The sequence below is a fragment of the Herpailurus yagouaroundi genome, unplaced genomic scaffold (genome assembly GCF_014898765.1).
Source record: "Herpailurus yagouaroundi ecotype Mexico unplaced genomic scaffold, PumYag 182, whole genome shotgun sequence".
Classification (NCBI taxonomy): Eukaryota; Metazoa; Chordata; class Mammalia; order Carnivora; family Felidae; genus Herpailurus; species Herpailurus yagouaroundi.
Window position 1 is genome coordinate 49,714,090 of NW_024412413.1, and position 5,657 is coordinate 49,719,746.

General features: G+C 43.2%; 2 long non-coding RNA genes across 2 annotated transcripts; one reads left to right on the forward strand and one right to left on the reverse strand.

The window, feature by feature from the left end:
* Positions 1–2,307: 2,307 nt before the first annotated feature.
* On the reverse strand, positions 2,308–2,706 carry LOC121040785 (uncharacterized). Its single transcript, XR_005795439.1, has 2 exons — positions 2,636–2,706; positions 2,308–2,450 (listed from the first exon to the last, which is right to left on the reverse strand). It is a non-coding gene; the product is annotated as an uncharacterized LOC121040785 (long non-coding RNA).
* A 12-nt stretch (positions 2,707–2,718) lies between these two features.
* On the forward strand, positions 2,719–3,583 carry LOC121040783 (uncharacterized). Its single transcript, XR_005795437.1, has 2 exons — positions 2,719–2,926; positions 3,305–3,583. It is a non-coding gene; the product is annotated as an uncharacterized LOC121040783 (long non-coding RNA).
* Positions 3,584–5,657: the final 2,074 nt, after the last annotated feature.

The following is a 5,657-nucleotide window of genomic DNA, read 5'->3' on the forward strand; positions in this document are numbered from 1 at the left end:
CCCAAGAGAGTTGTCCCTACTGCTAAATCAAAAAGAGATCAAGGTCCAAGCCTTTGAATAAGATGCTTTTCTAATGAATGCCAACACTCCTCCTCCAACCCCAGCAATCAGTGTTGTGTGTGATTGGCTTTTTCTAAGTTCCTTTTTTTTTTTTTTAAAGATTTAGTTTTATTTTTTTTAGAGCAGTTTTTGGTCCCACAGTGAAATTGAACATAAGGTACAGAGATTTCCCATATTCCTCCCGCACCCACACCTGCAGAGTCTCCCCCATTTTCATCATCCTCCACCAGAGAAGTAAGCTCTTTTATTTTATTTTTTTCATATTTTCCCCTGGCTTGTCCCCAAGTAGTCACTTCCTTCCAATTCATCCTGTGTTTGATTCCCTCCCTATTTCCCTTCATTTGTTTTTCTTGCAGTTCTCCTACACTTTATTTTGTTTATCTTCTGAGCCATCACATCCTCTATTAGCTGAGGTTATCTCTTGGTGTTGGCTCCCCTTTGACAACATTCATTTTCTTCTGACCCTGCTTTAGAAGGGAATTTCAATTAATTATGTATGTATTTTTTCCCAAAGGGGTGATCACTCAGATTACTGAGGTCCCTGACTGTCCTACAGTATTACAGTTTCATCAGCTGGAGGCCAGCTGCCAGGAAGCAAGCACATCCTTCTCTTTACCTAAGGATCATCCCACTCACTCCTTGGCCTTCATCCATTCCTCAGCTTTGTTTTTGAAAACTTTCTTGATCACTAGACATTGTCAGTTGCAAATTTAAGCACGAAACAAAGTGCCCTGAACTCCATTGAATATCCATCCCAGGATATTATCAAGATAAGCTCAGCCTTTATCCATATGATAATATTAATTGTTGGCTTTTAATTACAATTCCTACAAAGGAGTTCTTCTATAAATCTGTGGCCATATTCCAGCTGCTGGAGTGGAGTTGGAAGTAACCATAGAAGAAATTGTGTGAAGGCAGTGACATTTGCCTTAGATATCCTTTCTCTAGGGATTGTCTCTCAGTACCTTTTGGGTCGTATGTAGCTTTATGGGAATTTCTTTTGCTTCCTCCCTACCTTAAAAAAAAAAAAAATACTGTCTTGATTTTCAAGCATATATTCACCATTTTAAAGAAGTTAACATTTTTTTCAGTGGCACCTCTTTTCAAATTACCCAAGTCAGTGAGAGACTGCATTTTGTTCCAAGGGTTTAAAGCACTTAAAAGATAGGATCCTGCTCTTAAGGTGAAGAAGAAATGCCAGGATCAGGGAAATTGGGACTTTGAGAGGCTAAATTACTTGTTCCAAATGAAGGACTGATGGGGAAAGTGGGATTACATGTTAAGCTGCTGGCTTCTTCTGCTAATACACTGTTGATGTGCTCAGGGCTCAGGTGTGCTTTGAGAAATTATAGCAGCTTCTATAGAAGACAGTGATCAAACTAAAGAGCTCAGCACAGTGCGAGAAACCATCAACAAAATTCCTATGGAATGGAAGAAAAAATTTGCAAACCATATCTGATAACGGGTTAATATGCAAAATATATAAGGAACTCATGCAATTCAATAGCAAAAAAACCCCACCAAACCATCCAATTTAAAAATGGGCAGAGGAACTAAGTGGACATTTTCCCAAAGAAAACATCTAAATGGCCAACAGTCGCATGAAAAGACGCTCAACATTACTAATCATCAGGAAATACAAATCAAAATCACAGTAGGATATCACCTCACACCTGTTAGAATGACTATCAAGAGGAAGAACAGAGAAAACAAGTGTTGGAGAGGATGTGGTGAAATGGAAATTAAGGGCGTCACGTGAAGTGAGATAAGTCAGACAGGGAAAGACTGTATACTGTTACTTACAGCTAGAATCTAAAAAACCCCAAATCATAGAAAGAGTAGAATGGTGGTTACCGGGGCCTAGGGGGTGAAAGAATTGAGGAGATGTTGAAGGGTCTGAACTCGGCAACCAGAAGATGAGCAAGTTCGAGAGATCGAACGCACACATTGGTGATTATAGTCCACAATACTGTCTTCTACACTTCAAAGTTGCCAAGAGACTAGATCTTAAATGTTCTCACCACAAAAAAAGAAATGATAATTATGCGATGGGATAGAGGTATTCGCCAATGTTGCCAGGGTAATCATATCGTAATACGTAAATGTGTCAAATCAACACACTGTACACCTTAAACTTACACCATCTTCTATGTCAATGATATCTCAATTCAAAAAAAAAAAAGAGAGACTGAACTTTTAAACCAGAGACTCCTCATATTCCCTCTTAATATAGTAGGACACGCGGGCTTGCTTTCCTTCACAATTTTATCACAAGTACAGTGAAAAACGTATCTGTTGTCGTAAGTGATGTGTGCGTGCGTAGTAACTTGCAGCTGACCGGCCCTTCCCTCCAGCAAAACGAGAAAGGTCAACTTCACGGCGGGTATCACCTGCTGGAAGAAAGCGGAGAACTGTCAGCGCTAAAAAGAGCGTGGGGCCCTCCAAGAGGAGAGCCGACTCCGCAGCCCCGAGCCCGTGGACAGTCCTCCCTTCTTGGTCCCGGCAGACGCTGAGAAGCTGGGGACAGAGAAACCAAGCATTTCTAAAAGATACAAGGGCTGGGACGCAAACACACAGCTGCATTTCCCTTGAAGACACGTCCTCAAACGGGGACACAGGAGGAACACAGACCCAAAGAGACGCAGCCGGCCTCCGAGCAGCGTCTCGCGAGAGCAAAACGGGAGTTCGGGACCAGCCGAGGGGCGGGGCCGGGTGGGGACGCGGCGCTCTTGATTGGGCCAGGTTTAGGCTGTTATCCGGCCTCACACCATACCGGAAATTAAATTAGATGGGTCAAGACTAAGGTGGGAAAGGTTAAGACTGAAACTTCTCAAAGGAAACAGGAAAGGATCTCCATGAACTTGAGGTAAAATTTCTTCCCCCCCCCCCCCCCCAGTTAAAAAAATGTAATACTCCATTTTGCTTCGAAAACATCTCAGCATTCTGGGAGAAATCGAAAACTGTCATATTAAGAGTGAGAAGTGAGGCTATCTTTGGCGAGAAGGGGCTGCTGTAACCGGAGAGGGGGTCTGAATGAAGGGAGGGGGGCTCGTCCTGGCTGGTGGTCATGCAGGTGTGTTCACTTTATGAAAACTCGTACGGCTCCATGCCGGCTGTGCATGCACTCGTCTGTATTACATTATGCTTCAGTGGAAACATTTACACGAAAAGAAAGTCTTCGCATTCTCAACGTACTGAAAAAAATAAATAATAAATAACAGAACGTTGCAAATTGTGTTTTAAGGTCAGATGGCTTCTGCGCTTTCATGGAGGCAGTGGCTGGTCACTTTTCTGACCATGAAGAGTTGTCCGGTTCGTTTTCAAACTACCAGATTTCACCAAAAGAACCAGAACACGTCTCCTGCCGGCCGATAGCCCTTTTCCACGACTAAGAACGTCTGCGGGATGTTGGCACTCTGTGGAAAAAGACAACCGGAAGGAGCATCAGCAGGTTTGTCCTCGTCCCCGGACCCCCCACACGAGGTGCAACCTCCCACATTACACTACCCAGCGGGGACCACGTGAGGTCTAGTCTGTTGTGTCCTTTTAGCAAACTAGAGTTCTACGGTTCCTAACAGGATTTCTAACGGATAGCACTACCTTCCAAATACATTTTTTTTTTTTACATCCCAGGAAGGTTTTAACTGCCCATTCACACAAATCTCAAGTTGATGGAATGAAGACAACAAAAGAGTGTCTTTTTATTTTAAAAACATTTATAAATATGAACACCTTTGATGGGACTTTCGGGTGCTCTTGACATCCATAAGCATTTCCGGGAAACCACCTGCAATGTCTAGAGCACTTCAAAAACTACGGTGTGACCATTTCCAGTTGTGGAACCAAACTCAAGGAGAGCCGCAGACACCTTCTCAGAGAGGAGGTGGGTCACTTCACAGGTTTTATTAGTTACTCTCCTCCTCATCCTCTTACCGCTTTCTCATACTCTTCATCGCCCTCCTGCACTCTTTTTCCCAGGGAATGTTAGATGGCCCCTTCTTCCCATTTTCCTTTAGACTGTTTGACAACATCATTCTCACTCATCTCCTTCAACTTTGTTGCCTCATCATAAGGGGGCTTCTCAGTATCACTCAAATTATTCCGCATCCTTTGTTTTCTAGCACTGTGTCACAAATTCCTACAAACTTTGCAGTTTAAAGCAGCACCCGTTGATCAGCTCACAGTCGTGTAGACCAGAAGTCTGGTATGTTATGACTGGGATCCCTGCTCAGGGAATCACAAGGCTGAAATCCAGTTATCAGCCAACCTGAATCGTCATCTGCAGGCTCTGAGTAGACATCACTTCTAGGCTCCTTCAAGTGGCTGACAGAATTCATTTCCTTGTGGTTGTAGGACTGAGGACCCTGTTTCCTTGATGGCTCTTGGCCAGAGCCCTCTCTCAGCTCTGTAAAGTTTCCTGGATTCCTTTCAGGTAGCCTCCTACATCTTGAAGGCAAACCCCCTTTATTCCTCAAATCTCTCTGACTTCCTCTTCCACCTGCTGGAGAAAGGTCTCTGCTTGGAAAGGTTTTCTTGGTTACATCATGCCCATCCAGATAATCTCCTGTTTTAAGACCAACTCTGCCATAGAACACAATCATATTGTGAGTGACGTCTCATCGCATCCATAGGTTCCAGGGATTAAGGTAGAATATCTTTGTGGACGAATTTTAGGAATCCTGCATACCGTAACGTATCACCAGCTTTTTGGCCACATCCTCAATGAAAATGCCTGGGTGTGTAGATTTGATCTTGCACAGAGGTCTAAGTAGAAAAGGAGGAAGCCAGATGGGGTATGAAAACATTTGGGATATTATGATCTTTCTTCTTGTCTCCCTTAGCTGGTCGCTGACCTTCATTTCCTGATCATCGTGCCCTTTACCATTTCATCAGATTTGCATTTCTCTCTCCCACCCACTGTATTTCACCTCCCAGAGCATTTGGAGAATGCATAGTTCACAGGAGTCTCTGGATTTTTCTTCATATGTCCCTCCCAGCATATCTTCACAAAGAGGGCATGAGTAGGCATCTTGCCCTTTGGTTTCTTGGGGACACCATTTGCTCTCCTGACTGTACTGTTTGCTGGTCCAGGCAACAGAGTGCGTAACAATTTCCCAGTCTTGTACTAGCTGCCTCCCCAAGAACAGCCTCAGGCAAAGATTTCTTGAGACACAAAAAAGCAGTAACCATAAAGGGAAAAAGTATTGATCAATTGGATTCCATTAAAATGAAGAACATCAATTCTTCCAATACCACTGAGAGTGAAAAGATAAGCCAGAGACCAGTAGAAGAGAGTTTCAATACATATTCCTGTAAAAGGTCTCTTATTATCTGGACTGTAAAGAGCACTCCTTCAAGTCAGTAAGAAAAAGGAAGAGAACTCAATACAAAAACGGGCAAAAGTCAAAATAGATACTTCAAAAGAGAAGATATCCAAACAGAAGATACACATATATAAAGGCATTGGACTGCATTAGTCAGTCACTAGGGAAACGCAGATTAACATCAGAAAGGAGATGCCTTAGCAGATCTCCAAAATGGCTAAAGTGAGAGAGATGAGACAATGTAGATCTCTCATACGCTGTGGAGCAACCACA